This window comes from Peromyscus leucopus, chromosome 1 (assembly GCF_004664715.2).
Source record: "Peromyscus leucopus breed LL Stock chromosome 1, UCI_PerLeu_2.1, whole genome shotgun sequence".
Lineage (NCBI taxonomy): Eukaryota > Metazoa > Chordata > Mammalia > Rodentia > Cricetidae > Peromyscus > Peromyscus leucopus.
Genome location: NC_051063.1, coordinates 145,645,898 through 145,661,606, shown reverse-complemented (window position 1 = coordinate 145,661,606; position 15,709 = coordinate 145,645,898). Strand labels below are relative to the sequence as shown.

Sequence of the window (15,709 nt, the reverse complement as noted above, 5' to 3'; positions counted from 1 at the left end):
ACACAATTCCTTAAAATTTCAGCCACTTGTAGCTTGAAGATGACTTTGATGCTGCCACACAGTCATTACTGAGACCAAGCATAAAAATAACATCCAGGTACTAATTTCCAAGGAAAACAATAAAGCCCCCTTTAAACCATCACCCCATGGATGAACACCGACCTAACCTAGAATTTAAATGGAATGGGAAGGAAGCCACCCACTCCAGGCCAACCCGATGGCCACACAGAGTCAATAACAAGGCTGCTATTTTCAAGTCTGGCTTTTTCCGGAGCCACTAAAAACAGCTCTAACTTAAGTTCTACTGCACCCTGGACTAAGGAGAACACGCAAAGAAATAAAAGCCAACATTTCAACGCTAGATTCCTTCTGTACACAACACATCTCCCTCTCATTCATTCACATCTTTTGATGAGGTTTTAAAAGGATATTTTCTCGGCTATTTACATACAAACAGGTCAAAACTGTAACTGTTATGTATTATCAGCCATGAAACTTTGGGTTATTTACTCAATTATTTCTACCATGAGTTTGCTATAATGAACAAATATCTGTTAAAAAAATATAACCCTTACCTCAAGATGTCAATATGTGATTTCATGAAATGGACTGTATAAGTAAATTCAATGACACAAGGCAGAGAAAGAAGCATTTCTAATTCCAGTGCATCATACTATAAAGTATTCGTTTTGTGGTTGATATCTTAGTACAGAAACAACTGCAAACACATTGCTATGTTTTGTGTCTAACAGAGAAAGGACTCTCAAGAACCAGGTAGCTTTCAGAAACTGAAAAACACTGAAACACATCACACACACACACACACACACACACACACACACACACACACACCCCAACACCAACACCAACAACTCCTCAGATATAACTGAAATATCAGTGTACCTTAACCCAAGCTCCAAGGCTTACCAGCATCAACAACTCTGCAGCCTCGGGCCTTGCTTTTAACAACTAGGATCAGGCCCGAGAGACATTAAAAGTCATTTTTTAAAAGGCGGGATTTGTGGATCTTGGAGTTTAATCTGCTTCTGTGACACGAGCAAGTCCTTAGTCCTCAATTACTGCACAGTCGCATGTCACTCAAGTAGGACATGCTCTGAGAAATGAACCATTAGCAGCTCTGTCATCTGAATGTCATAAACTGTGAGGACACAAGCCTGGATGGTGGAGCCTACTGTACACATGGAGGCCACATGGCCGTCTGTGGCTCCTGGACCACAAACCTACACAGCATTAACTGTACGGTTGCTGCTGGTAACTGCAACACAATGCTAACAGCTACACTGTCACTGCGTGATGGGAAATGTTCACTTCATTGTTTCCCGATGAACATGCAGCCCAGCACTTCTGAACTTACTTCATGAAGTACATGGCTGTACTCGTATTTTAAAAATAAAAACCAGTTACTCTGCATATTAAGCAACCTGCCTAGAAATAGCCTGGTTCCTACACTCGGTAGAATCATGCTCACTGAGCAGATAGGGGCCAAGAGATGACTGAAGTGAGGCCAGGGCTAGAAAGATGGCTTAGTGGTAAACACGCCTGTCACTGAGTCCTACGTCCTAAGTTTGAGTCCTGGGACCTGCATGGAGGAAGGAGTGAATCGAATCCTACAAGCTGTCTTCTGGCCGACACACATGCACTCATACACACAATAAGTAAAAAAGTGAAACATTTTTTAAATCAAGAAAAACACCCCCATCTATGAACCAAACTACGTATATAAATGCAATAAGGATATTGTTACTTTGTACACTAATTTAAATAAAGAAACAAAAAACTCATCTCGCCACTAATTTTATGCCTTTTATCAACTTAATATCAGAAGAACAAATACTACAAAGAGTATACATATTACTTATTTGTTTAAAGGTTTATTTTCATTATGTTTAACTATGTGTATATGTGTGTGTCCATATAGCTACGTGCCCATGAGTACGGGTGCCGATGGAGGCCAGAGGCGTTAGATCCCCGGATGCTGGAGTTCCAAGTGGTTGTAGCTGTCTGGCATGGGTGTTGAGAACTGAACTTGGGTACTCTGGAAGAGTAGGATGTGCTCTCAACCATCAAACCATTCCTCTGGCCCTGTAAAGTTATTTTATATCAACAGGGAAGTCAGAAAAGGAAGGAAAGCTCCCAACTTATTATTTCAAAACTACAGAAGCCAAAATTCCATTAGGATTACTAACAAATCAAATCAATAAAGCTGTGACGATTACATAAAGAAATCCACAAGCATGTTGAAATGTATCAACATTTTAAACATAATCCATTCCCATAGTACCTCAAAGCTAATACAGTATAAAATGAACCATCGACAGCAAGGGCAGGCGTGCAGTACCCTAGATGGTAAAATCTGAGGCCATTCACATGGAAATCAGGAAGAAGGAGTCATGCTGCCCTCCCAGTAACTACTCACCACTGTCTGAGAGGCTCTACACGATGCAGGAGTAAAATGCAATGAATGAAAGGAACATGGATGTTTGGTCAGACTGCATCATCTCTACATGACAGCAACGTAACTACAGATCTCACAGAAGGCAGAAAAAAAGTAAAGTCATCTGTAACATAGTTGGACATAAGAAATACCTGAGAGTACTTATCTCAGTACCACAGGGATGGGTTGGAACAAAATTCCAATTCACATTGACAATCAAAAAACAAAACGCCAAACCTATAAAATATCAAAAACTACATAGGGAAAACTCAAGATTCATATTTACAAATTCATAAAATCTTACTGAAAATTTTAAACACGATCTCAAAAACAGCACTTTTGGACAGCAAAAATCAAATTCATAAGAAGTGCAACTCTTCTAAAATTGATGTGTATGTGTAATTCCATTTTTTTAGTACTGGATGTGAGATTACTGAACATGATTTGGTAGGATACAGGAGAGCACTGTGGAAGCCCTCAGGAATACAGGGCCTGCCACTTTTCTAGGGGACCACAACTGGTGATATATTTGACCCTACAGTCATCAAGAATGAGGTATTTGGGGGGCTCAAAGGTTAAGAGCACTGACTGCTCTTTCAGAGGTCCTGAGTTCAGTTCTCAGCAACCACATGGTGGCTCACACCCATCTAGAATGAGATCTGGTGCCTTCTGGGGCATGCAGGAATATATGCAGACAGAATACTGTATGCATAGTAAATAAACAAATCTTTAAAAAAAACAAAACAAAGAATGAGGTATTTCTAAGTTACCATGGCTTCAAACTCATCTACACTTAGCTTGGTGAACCCCACTTATCTTGAGATGTGGGTCTTCTGTGGCCAGGGAACTTGAGCCTCAGAGACCTCCATCATGTGTCCTTAGTCTGCAGCCTGGTGCGAATGGACAGGATGACCTGGCCAGTGTGAACCCTGGTCACTGTGCCCCGAGGCTTCCAAAGGCACCACACATACCTGTCTGGAGCCTAGACTGAGGACCGCTTTGAGATTGAGGACTTGAGTAACTGCCAGAAGGTTATCTTCAAGGTCCCTTAGGACAATCCACACAGGCAGCAGGCTGCACACACTGTCAAGAAGCCTGCAGTTTGCAATCACTGTACACCAGGCCCTCATGGGGAAAGGAACTTGGTCAGCTTAATTGGCTGCAAAGTGATTCCAATTATTTTTAAATAGATGAAAGATTTAAAAGGTAAGTATCCTCTAAGGAAAAGAAATCCCTAAAAACATGAAAAATATTGAGGCATTTTAGCAAAATATTACAGAACTAGTGTAACAAAAGATGAGGACATCATTAAATGCGAACATAAATATACCAAGTCCAGCAGTCCTGACACCTGTAGGCTGTATCTATCAGAACCTGGAGCAGTGCAAGCAGCTGGGACCTGAGGCAGAGCACACTAGGAAAGAGTGATGGCCAAATGAAGAGCCACAGGTCTACTGGGAACTCTGGAAAATTCTAGGCTTGGGCTCAGGTGAGAACATGGAGGTGCTTGAGCAAGCCCTGCTACAGAGCTGACGTGAGAACATGACGTCACGTGGAAGCAGTGTGGAAGACACTGGAGGTCTGCTTCAGTCAGGGCAGAGACCCTGTCAACCCTGATCTATCAGATCTGAAGACCAGAGAAGCCTCTTGGTAAGAACCAGGTCCCAGAGGAAGACCTCAGCTCCATCCCAACGAAGCCAGAAGACAACTGAGGAGGAAGGTGGCAGGGTAGTGGTGAAGACCGGCTCTGACTTCAAGTTGGAAAATACCCAGGATTTTCACAAGCGGCTGCACAGCTATCTCATACTTACACTATGGACCAGAAGTGTAAGGTATCCAGATATACACTAAGAAAAGCTGAAGACTCGTTAAAATGATCAAGTTACTGAAAGATTTAAACAAGACTTAAAAATATATATAAAGAAACAACATTGCTGGATACCAAAACCCAATTTTTTAAAAGTAGCTACCTTTATAAAAAGAGTTAGTGTGACCATGAGAACCTTCATATAATGCAACATCTATGCTCACCAAGCTCAAGATGACCAGGCATACCTGAGAAGCAGAGGAGAACCAATGCCAATATGCTGTGGAGGAACACAAAATAATCTAGAGTCCCAGTGTAGCAGCCATAATGTTGACTATTAAAACAACCCTTAGCGCCAAAGCAAAACAAAAAATCCAGAAAGAACAAAATCCACTAAACAAACAAAAACTATACATGCATCAAAAAACAAAACAAGCTGGGTGGTGATAACACAACCTTTAATCCCAGCACTTGGGAGGCAGAGCCAGGCGGATCTCTGTGAGTTCAAGGCCAGCCTGGTTTACAGAGTAAGATCCAGGACAGGCACCAAAACTACACAGACTCAAAAACAAACAAACAAACAAACAAACACAGGGCAATAAAGCCCACAGTCAGAGACTGAAAAGAAGAGTCATAGACCCTGACCTGGAAACAGACTAGGTGTAAAGAACACATTGACTACTCCTAGGCCTGCAGACTTGGGGCCTGCCTGGATAGAACACCACTGCACATAATCACAGAGGGCTGGTTGTACATTCCCGGCTTTACTACCCAGAAGTTTGTCATCGCTGAGAATATCAGGAAGCACAATGAAAATAAGTTATCACTCACATATTTTACAAATACAGTGATATACAACTTTTGAAAGTAAAAAAATCAAATTAGTGGTTGTGGAGAGGCGGCCTAGTAGTTAAGGGCACTCGCTGCTCTTGATCTAGGTTCAGTTACCAACACCCAAATGGAAGCTCACAACTGTCAGTGACTCCACTTCCAGGGGATCCAATACCTTCCCTGGCAAATGTGTGTACCTACACACATATACATATACACACTCACAAACATTAAAAAGAATCAAGTTAGCAATTACAAAGACCCATTAACAGATGCCATATTTATGAAAGATAATTATTTACAAGGGAGTTTTAAAGTCAAATACACCTGCACGTATGACATTTGAGAAGCATAAGAAACTATTTGACTCAATTATGTCTAAGTGTCAAGCTTGTCAATAAATCCCCAGTAGGAAATTCTTAGGTTAAAAGATACCACTTCAATTAAGAAAAATCACCTGCTTTGACATTTTCCTGGTGCCTTGTATATTAGTAAATTACTCACTAGAACCCCAGTCAAGATTCTTAAAAATAAGTTACTTCCCAGATGTTTACTGAATATCTAACCAAATAATTTGGTATCTGAAGTACTTGCCAAAATGCCACTGAGAAGGTTGCAGGAAAAAACAAACCAAACTAGAAAGTGCTCTTGGTGGCACCTGCAGTTAACTGCACAGAGAGATGGCTCAACTCCTTCCTCAGACATAGTAGTCTCTTTGAATTTTAAAAGCTTTTCTTCTAACATTTAGCATCTTTATTATTGCTTTGTATCGATGCATAGATCTCCTCAGAAAAGCTCTTTAGCTCCTTCTTTCTTCAAGACTCATGGAGACCACATTCACAGATCCTCATTTGTGTTTTATTTTAGTGCTTGTCTGTTGCAGATTTCTTCTGGGTCTGACTTTTCCCTCTGTACTGAAGTAGCACAAAGGGATGTCCAGGCTTTGACTTGCAGGAAACACTAGGTGTCCATTGTTGGCATAAAACCATTATAATCAGTCTCAAGACACAGCGCAGCGTCACAGAGAAGAATACTTCTTTATTTCACTGTTTGACAGACAAGAACTAAAAGCAACCCATATCCTGTCCTCTGAAAAGAATGTTACAATGTTACCACTTTCATCTCCCTTTCTAGGCTTAAATCAGGGAGATGTTTTAAGGAGAAAGTATTTAGTGTATATGGTTCATTTAGTTATTTCTTTGAGGTTCCCATAAGAAAAGCTACCTTGAAAAATAGAGAGGAGTTGATCACCACTGCTGAATACTGGTTTAAATTTTCCAGGGACTACAGAGGTCAGTTCTGTGGGTAAGAGTGTATGTGGTTCAAGCATGATGTCCTGAGGAAGGTCCCTAGCACTCATGTAAGAAGCTGGGTGTGGCTGGGTATGTGCCCCTATAGCCCCAGTGCTACGCAGGGCAGAGACAGGAGGATTGCTGGGGCTTGTGACCACCTGCCTCATTCCCGGTTAGCAAAGCGGAGAGTGACAGAGAAGAAAGTCCTGTCTTCCCTCGACCTCCACACGTGTGGACTTCCACTCACACGTGCACACATGTGCAAATATACATTACACACATGTATACAAATATTTTCCAATATAGTAAAGAATCTCACTAAAGCCATAAATAACTGACTGCTAAATGCAAACTCTTTCTAAAGAATCAATAGGAAACTCACACTAGCAGTATCTGCATGGAAAACTCATCTGGGTTTGCAAGTTCAGATTAGGAGTCTCCATTGCAAAGTACCGGGACTCTATGTTTGTGTCGACTGCTTTAAGGTGATTTCACATGGAGAGATGTACAAATTTAAACTTTGCTATGCTGCTTCAACTTTTACTCCTAAGCTCATGTAACCACGTGTAATAAAAATTAATATGTTATTATGATGGTACTGCATCACACATTTTGGGATTCTAAGAAAGGCAAAAGATTCTAAACACCTGTCACACTGTTTTTAAAAAACTGGTTTTATTTGTAAGAATGATCACACAGAAATTTATTAAAATTCTAAGAACTGGATTTTTTCTAATAGTTCAGTTCCCTGAAATTCAGTGTAACAAAGATTAAACAATTCAATAAATGTGTGTATTTATTTAGGTCATGCAAATCCATACTTCTGTGGGCCTCACAAGTTCTATCATTATAGAGCAGAAAAATTCTAAATTTATATAGTTTCTGTCAAATGTATCACAGAACTTTGTATTGTGCTTCTAATGAGAACTCATAAAACATATTTCTTTAGATTTCTATTTATTTCCTAGTCTTTAAAAAAAAAGAAATCCTTCATGGGACTATATTTGGCTAACAAACTAGTCCCTATATACCAGTGTTCACAGTCTTTTATGTGGTCTGCAAATCTTTTGTCTGCACTGTATTAACACAGCTTTCAAAAACTAAATAACAGGAGGTAAGGACGCGGAAGAAAGGCCAGAAGAGCCATGTGTAAGAAGGAGTAGCAAAGAGCTCCACACAGGCTCCCGGTTTCCCCGGAAAGGCTGTATGAACAAAGAAAATGCTGAAGAACATGAACATTCCCCAAGGTAACTTTGTGCTTGATTCTTCCTATCACGAAAACTAAGTCTAGGAAAACACAAGAAATCAGGTCAAAATAGCATTCAAAAAAGCCACTTAGAAAAACGAACTCACACATGCTCCCATTGAATTGCTGCAATAATTTTATCAAACGTTGGTGAGGACAGGCACCACGGAGTTCATGGAGCTGCATGTGAGGCATGTTATACTCAGGCCACATCAACACCAGTTAGGCCAGTGCTCTCAGGGTCTGAAGGGTGTGGGCAATACAAATGCTACACTCTGCTCGAAGACAATGGGACACTAAATCTGAGTTGGTTTCTCTTGTCCCTGTCACCCTAATGCTTGTGGACATGCAGTCTGTGAGGTCCTGATTATAATTTTAGACTGTCAGCTTAAACAAATGAAAACCTTTCTCGGAAGCCATGCGTGCATCTACCCACAGTCCTTTCAATATCATTTGCAGATATTTTTGTTTTGTTCTTTCAAAGGCTGTTCGAAGAGTTTTCAAATTGTATCTTAATTTCAAATCTGTGTTTATAATTCTCTCCTATCACACAGTCACTTTCTCCCTGCAGGCAAATATCATTCAGTCACCTCTGGCCCATATTTCCAATGCTGTAGTAGTAGTAACTAAAAAGTTTCCTCTAACATACAGAATAAGCCATGCTCATAACCAACCCCCCAAATCCTTCCACAAAAATACAAGTTTCATTATTTCTAGACGAGGGTTTCCACCACAGAAACCCTGCATAATGCAAGCCACAGCCAGACGGAGTTGACAAGACTAAAGGAAGAAAAAGGCAATCTGGTTTGAAAAGATTTGACATAAAATATGTTCAAACAATTTTAATGTTTCCTCTGTATCTGCATCTTAAATAGGTATTTTAATAGGCATATGAACTACTGAGTGACAAAAGTATGATGTAAATTATTTATAGGGGTTTGCTTTGAGACCTGTACATAGCCCAGGCTGGCCTACTCAGGCGTCAGCCTACTAAAGTGCTGGGATTCTAGGTGTGTGCAACCACACCGCCCATTATTTTTATACACGCTTAAGTTTAGAAATGTATTAATACGGTCACATTACTCGAGGCCTACTGGAAGAGAGCATCCAGAACTAGAATTCAACTGCTTTATGGTTTATGGAAAACAAGGACTCACTCTATTAGCAATTCTGTAGACAAGTTGCTAATTTGTTTATCCAAGTTTTTACTTGTGATACTTTTTATTACAAATTAACATTTTAAAAGTCTCATTGCTGGGAAAGAGATTGGCAGAAGGAGATGATGATGTTCCAGGCGTCCTCTCTGTGGGGGTCATGGCTAGGGATAAACAGGGCATGAGATACTTTTTCTTATTCATGAGCCTGGTCATAGTTGGTACTTAACAAGATTTCTGCCCCAAGGCTTTGGTTAAGTCCAAACCTTTCTACATGGTCCCTCTCATTAACCATCAAGTAGCAAGAGCTAATTTGTGTTAATTGCTGGGGAAAATTGAAAACTGATATGATTGGTTTAAAGCATATGGACTTATATCTGCGTGTGAATCTACAATTATCTCAAAATGAAAAATTAACTTTAAAAAGGCCCAGGGAATGCCAACGGCAGTGCAGGCATATACTCTTGGAATCTGTTCCTACCATGAAAAATTTAGGAGACTATTTGGGAAACTGGAAATTCATCCTAAGCCCAGAGTTCAAGCCTAAAAAGACCCACTCGGCTTAGTGAGTCACAGCCTCGGACACTCTACATCAGACTCACGATGGGCATAGACCAGCTGCTCCCAATAGAAGAAAACCAAAACACACACATTTGTGGCCAAGCATTTGCCTGATACACTGTGATCCTCTCAGTTATAATGTAAATAATCAACACTGAAATTACAATATGCGCCTAGCAATTGTTACAATAATTGCATGCTCACTATTCACATCGATGTTCTATTATAAAATCTATTCTTTTCATCCTCTAAAGTTGAAAATCTATATAAACAAACTCATTTTTAGCATTTATTATTTTATTTCTTTGCATTAAAGAAAATAAAAACTGATGTTAAGTTCTAAGTAAGGAAAACTCAAAATGTGAAGCTGTATGCACATCTTATTGTTTTCTAGGAAAATTACAATTAAAGGTTTACTTTACTTTGATTATATGCTTAGAAATGAATCCACAAGAATGGAAAATTCAATTGTCCTGAAGGAACCACATTTGGAAAATTCCAGACATTAAAAAAAAAAAAGATAACTAAAGCCATGTTTTCACTGAGAATAATCGGTTAACGAACAACATGCAGAAAGCTTGCCCCAGCTTCTTCTCAAGAGAATCGGACACTGCAAACCCCAGAGAAAGCCCAAGGGCCAAGGGGGTGCTGCTCCGTAACTGACAGAACACAAACATTCTCAAGTTTCTGCCAGTTCCTGTGAGCGCAGGCACCTGTTCAGTGACACAGGAGGCCGAGCATGGGAAGAAGTGCCCCAACATTCACCACAGAAGCAGTCTGTATAGCTCCGCAAGGCCCTGAAATGTTTTAAATAACTGCTCAAACAACAGCTTGGGGATATTTTAGAAGACTAGCATCCTAGTACATGGGGAACTCACTGTGCTTCCTCCAGCAACAGCAAGCATAAAATGCTGGACAACTCTCAAAAACAACACCAACAACCTCACCACCAAGGCCCCGGAAAGCAATCCAAGGCAGACAACAACTCAGAAACATTTGTCGGAACACAAGGGTACCCAAGTTCATCAAAGAAACCCCACTAACGGTCTAAATCACATATCGACCCTCACACAGTGATAGTGGGAGACTTCAATACCTTACTCTCACCAATAGACAGGTCATCCAGACAAAAACTAAAGAGAGAAATGCTGGAGCTAACTGATGTCATAAACCAAATGGACCAAACAGATATTTACAGAACTTTTCACCCAAGTACAAAAGAATCTACCTTCTCAGCACTTCATGGAACTTTCTCCAAAAGTGACCACAAACTTGGGCACAAAGAAAGTCTCAACAGACACAAGAAAACTGAAGTAACACCCTGCATCCTACCTGAGCACTGAAGACTAAAGCTGGGTATCAACAACAGAAGAAACAAGAGAAAGCTCAAAAATTCATGGAAACTGAGCAACCAATGAAAAATGGGTCAAGAAAGAACTCAGGAAAGATTTTTAAAACATTCTAGAATTGAATGAAATGAAAACACAGCATACCCAAACTTATGGGCACAGGAAAAGTGGTTGTAAGTTCACAGCACTAAGTGTGTACATAAAGAAACTGTAGAGAGCTCATATAAGTAACTTAATAGCACACCTGTGGAATAAAAAGAAGAAATAACGCCCCAAAGGAGTAGACGGCAAGAAATCAAACTCAGGGCTGAAATCAATAAAACAGAAACAAACAAACCAAATACAAAGAATCAATGAAGCACAGAGTTGGTTCTTTGAGAAAATCAGTAAGATTGACAAACCCTTAGCCAAATTAGCTAAAGGCAGAGGGAGAAGATCCAAATGAACAAAGTCAGACACAAAAAGAAGGGCCACCGAGGAAATCCAGAGACACATAAGGATATACTTTAAAAACTGGTACTTCACTAAATCAGAAAAATCTGAAAGAAATTGATAATTTTCTCAATAGAGACCACCTACCACAGTCAAATCAAGATCAGGTAAAGACCTATAACCTGAATTAAAAGTCAGAATAGTGAAATAGAAACTGTAATTAAAAGTCTCCCAACCACAAAAAGCTCAGGGCCAGATGGTTTTAGTGCAGAATCCTAGATGACTTTCAAACTAGAGTTAATGCTAATACTCCTCAATTACTCCACAAAATAGAAACAAAATGAATACTGCCCAATTCATTTTATGAGGCCACAGTTACTCTGATACCTAAACTACATAATGACTGAACAAAAAAAGAGAATTATACCCCAGCACTCAAGAGACAGAGGCAGGTGGATCTCTGTGACTTTGAGGCCAGCCTGGTCTACAGTGCTAGTTCCAGGACAGCCAAGGTTATACAAAGAAACTCTGTCTTGGAAAACAACAACAACAAACAAACAAACAAACAATAACTTAAAAAAGAAAGAAAAGAATTACAGCCTGATTTTCCTATGAACACAGATGCACAAATTCTCAATAAAATACTTGCAAACTGAATTCAAGAACACATCAAAAAGATCATCCACCATGATCAAGGGGGCTTCATCACAGAGATTCAGAGATGGTTCAACATACATAAATCAATAAATAAAAACATAAAAACAATCTGAAAGACAAAAGCCGTGATCGTCTCATTAGATGTAGAAAAGGCCTTTGACAAATTCCAACACCCCTTCTTAATAAAAGTCCTGGAGAGATTAGATACAAGAGACATAACTCACTATAACAAAGACAGTTTACAGAAAGCCTATAGCCAACATCAACGTAAATGGAGAGAAACTCAAAGCAATTCCACTAAAATCAGGAACAAGTCAAGGTTGTCCACTCTCTCCATACCTACTCAATATAGTACTCTGATGTCTTAGCTACAGCAATGATCAGGGGATACAAATAGGAAGGGAAGAAGTCAAAGCATCTGTATTTGCAGATGCTATGATAGTATACATAAGTGACACCCAAAATTCCACTGGGAAACTCCTACAGCTCATAAGTAGTTTCAGTAAAGTAGCTGGATAAGAAATTAAAACACGAAACAGTAGCCCTTCTGTACACAATGACAACCAGACTGAGAAGAAATCAGGAAAACAACACTTTTCACAATAGCCTCAAATAACATAAAGTATCTTGGGGGTGACTCTAACCAAGCAAGTGAAAGGTTTGCATGATTAAAAACCTTAAAACACTGAAGAAAGAAACTGAAGAAGATACCAGAAGATGGAAAGATCTCCCCCACTCATAGATAGGTAGGATTATAATAGTAAAAATAGCCACCTTGCCGGGAAGTGGTGGCAGGTGAATCTCCGTGAGTTCAAGGCCATCTTGGTCTACAAAGTGAGTTTCAGGACAGGCTCCAAAAGCTACACAGAGAAACCCTATCTTGAAACAACCAAAAAAAAAAAAAAAAAAAAAAAAAGCCACCTTACCAAAAGTAATTCACAGATTCAATACACTCTCCATCAAAATTTCAACACAATTCTTCACAGAATTTGAAAGGACTATTTTGAGCTTCATATGGAAACACAAAACACCCAGGATAGATAAAACACTGCAGAAAATCAAAGGACTGCGGGAAGTATTGCCACTCCCAATTTCAAGTTGTACTACAAAGCTATAATAATAAAAATAGCATGATACTGGCACAAAACCAGACACACTGATCAATGGAATCAAACTAAAGACGCAGAGAGAAGTCCACACACCTGTGGACACCTGTCAATAAAGAAGCCAGAAATACACACTGGGAAAAAAGACAGCATCTTGAATGATGAAGCCAGTCCAGCTGGATGGCCGCATGTAGAAGAATGTAAGTAGACCCATACTCATCACCCTGCATGACAGTCACCTCCAGATGCATCAAAGACCTTAACCTACGGCCAGACATACTGAACCTAGTAGAAAAGAAAGTGGGGAACAGCCATGAATGCACTGGCCTAGGAGACAACTTCCTGAACAGAACCCCAATAGCACAGGCAGAAAGATCAACAATTAATAAATGAGAGCCCATGAAACCGAAAAGATTCTGATGGCAAAGGACACCATCATATGGACAAAGTAGAGGCCTATAGAACAGGAAAATATTTTTACCAACTACACATCTGAAAGAGGGTTAACATCCAAAATATAAAGAATTAAAAAAACTGAACATCAAGAACACAACTGAAATTTAAAAAGATGTACATACACAAATAGAGAATTCTCAAAAGAGGAAACTGTAAGGATTCTGTACTTAATAACGACGGCGTCCCAGCCTAAAAAGCAGGTAGGCCCTCTGTGCGTCCCTCTCTTTCCTTTCCGCTCCTTCCTTCCGTCTGTCCTCTCTCTCCCTCCCTCTCTCTCTCCCTCTCCCCCACCCCCTTCTTTCCCAATAAAGCTCTAAAAAGGCAACCATGGCTGTGATTCTTCTGATCAGCACTCTCCTCTGCCGGCATGGCTGCCTGTGGCGTTTAACCAACAGAAACTCAAATGGCTGAAAAGCATTTAAAGAAATGTTCAACATCCTTAGCCATCAGGGAACTGCAAATCAAAACTACTTTGAGATTTCATCTCTCACAAATCAGAATGGCAAGATCAATAAAAGGCAGCTCATGATGGCAAGGATGTGGAGTAAGGGAAACACTTCCCCACTGCTAGTGGGAGTGCAAACTGGTAGAGCCACTACGAAAATCAGTGTGACGACGGTTCCTCAGGAAGACAGAACTCAATCTACCTCAAGATCTGCCTATACCACTTTTGAGCCCAAAGGGTACTTCATCCTACCACAGAGACACTTGCTCAGCCGTGTTCATTGCTGTACTATTCACAATAGCCAGATACTGGAAACCACCTAGATGCCCATCAACAGACGAATGGATAATGTGGTACATTTATACAGTGGAATATTACTCAGCCACTACAAAATGAAATCATAACAGGAACTGGAAAAAAATCATTCTGAGGTAATTAAGACCCAGAAAGACAAATATGGTATGTCTTTGCTTATATGTGATGTTGGCTGTGATGTCATTGATAAACAAGCGACAATCCACATAACCAAAAAAGCTAGGTAGAGAGTAGGGGATTGGGGGGAGCGATGGACCGACCCCCTTAGGAAGTGGGACTAGAATAGGTAGTTACAGAAGAACAAGGTGGGGGAACTGGAATGGGAAAAATCAAACGGGAAAAGCGAGGAAAAAGAGGACAAGGGAGGAGACACGGGAAGGGACAGCTAAAGGCAAGGGCCGTTTGCGGAGTTATCTGGAAACCTAACACGGCAGAGCCCTCTTATACATATATATGAAGGTGATCTAAATGAAATCACCAAGAACAGCGGAGACAGACTCACAACTGGACACCTCTCATTACCAAAAGAAGCTTCCAGTACTGGGAATGGTTACATCCAATTGAATTGTTGTCCAATGGGGACCCAGTGGGGACCTCAAACAACCCAGGCTGTTGCCAAGGCTATTGGTGGCTCTCCACAAACTAACAGTAAGGCCCTGTTGCTGAAGACACCACCCACACAACTCACTGAACACAGAGAAGTCAAGCTGGTGCCGACCTAGAGCCTTCACCTCTCCAGACTAGTATTCATGGCACTGGAAGGTACCCTGCACACTCCCAGAGGAAAAAGGCAAACACCAACCCTGCTCCAAACCCTTCAGTCTACAAGACTGAGCTGCCTGCAAGATATGCAGGTGCAACAGTGAACAAAGTATGTGAAAGTAACCACGCAGTTTCTGATCTGAGTTAAGACCCACTCCACTAAGGTGGAACCCATGCCCAACACTGCTAGGGAGCCAAGAACGTGAGACTAGACAGGCAGGGATCCAGGAGAAGACCAAATACTACTGTACCGCTAAAGGGATGTAGCAATGATAGAAGGCACAAGGTCCTGGTGCTCACAGACAAGCACCAGGAAACCAGGAATGTTAAACACACAAAGTTGTTTCCCCACTAAAGGAGATATATACCTGTTTTCCACTAGAAGGCTGGGAGTAGACACTGATAATAGCCTGGTGATCTGTGCTATCTACAGGGCCAAGCCACACCCAAATCCCTCAGAATGTTTATCCCAGACCTTGATCTTGAGCTTTGTTTCTCAGCCAGTAGAACTTATCCCTCGGGGAGATGTCACATGTACTTTGTAGTGTGGTGACCTCTATGATGGCCTAGATCCTAACAGATCCTCTCCTCGGCCCTTAAGCTACAGAATCCATTCTTATGGAAGAGGTCACAAGTCCTTTGCAAAAGAGTTTCTATGTAGTCACACTTTATGCTTTATTGTGATAATGGTCACCAGGAAATTTTTTTGTTTTTGCAAAGTTGTACTGTGCTTAAATGTGTCTAAAATGAACTGCCTGGGGTCAGACTCCAGAAGTTTGAGCTGACCCCAGCTAACTAAGTCATGTTGAACCAGATTTCCTCGCTTGCTGCATGCGAGACT

The 15,709-nt window shown here is 40.6% G+C and overlaps 1 protein-coding gene and 1 non-coding gene across 3 annotated transcripts in view; both read right to left on the bottom strand.

Annotated features, from left to right (window-relative positions):
* Lrrc28 (leucine rich repeat containing 28) overlaps positions 1 to 15,709 on the bottom strand; it is a 124,819-nt gene that overhangs the window by 51,661 nt on the left and 57,449 nt on the right. The gene's annotated exons all lie outside the window — the stretch shown is intronic.
* Positions 3,486 to 3,620, bottom strand: LOC114695518. Its single transcript, XR_003734876.1, has one exon. It is a non-coding gene; the product is annotated as a small nucleolar RNA SNORA70 (small nucleolar RNA).